The sequence below is a fragment of the Scomber scombrus genome, chromosome 14, assembly GCF_963691925.1.
Source record: "Scomber scombrus chromosome 14, fScoSco1.1, whole genome shotgun sequence".
NCBI classification, from domain to species: domain Eukaryota; kingdom Metazoa; phylum Chordata; class Actinopteri; order Scombriformes; family Scombridae; genus Scomber; species Scomber scombrus.
In genome coordinates this window covers 29,486,326-29,486,743 of record NC_084983.1, presented here as the reverse complement: position 1 = coordinate 29,486,743, position 418 = coordinate 29,486,326, and the positions used below count along the sequence as shown (strand labels likewise).

At 21.3% G+C, this 418-nt stretch overlaps 1 protein-coding gene across 1 annotated transcript in view; it reads right to left on the bottom strand.

Annotated features, from left to right (window-relative positions):
• Nucleotides 1–242: 242 nt before the first annotated feature.
• zmat2 (zinc finger, matrin-type 2) overlaps nt 243–418 on the bottom strand; it is a gene marked incomplete at its 5' end in the record, with an annotated part of 3,170 nt that continues 2,994 nt past the window's right edge. Inside the window, 1 exon segment of the mRNA XM_062433238.1 lies at nt 243–418. This exon segment is cut by the window's right edge and continues 657 nt beyond it.

Sequence of the window (418 nt, the reverse complement as noted above, 5' to 3'; positions counted from 1 at the left end):
TATACACATATATATATATATATATATATATGTATATATATATATATATATACACATATATATATATATATATATATATGTATATATATATATATATATATATATATATATATCTTTTATTGTGTTAAACTGTATATATATATATATATATATATACATATATATATGTATATATATATATATATGTATATATATATATATATATATATATATATATATATAACTATAATGTTTGTGTTTGTGAGGAGACGCGTCTGCAGTTTAAGTTCGATCATTAATCATCGGAGCGTTCAGAGGAAACAAAGTGAACTTCCTCTTCTTCTTCCTGTTGATCAAACGCTGCTTTAACCCTCAAACTGCTGCTTTAAACATATTGATCATAAACAGCTGATCAATCAGACTGATTACAAACAAAATC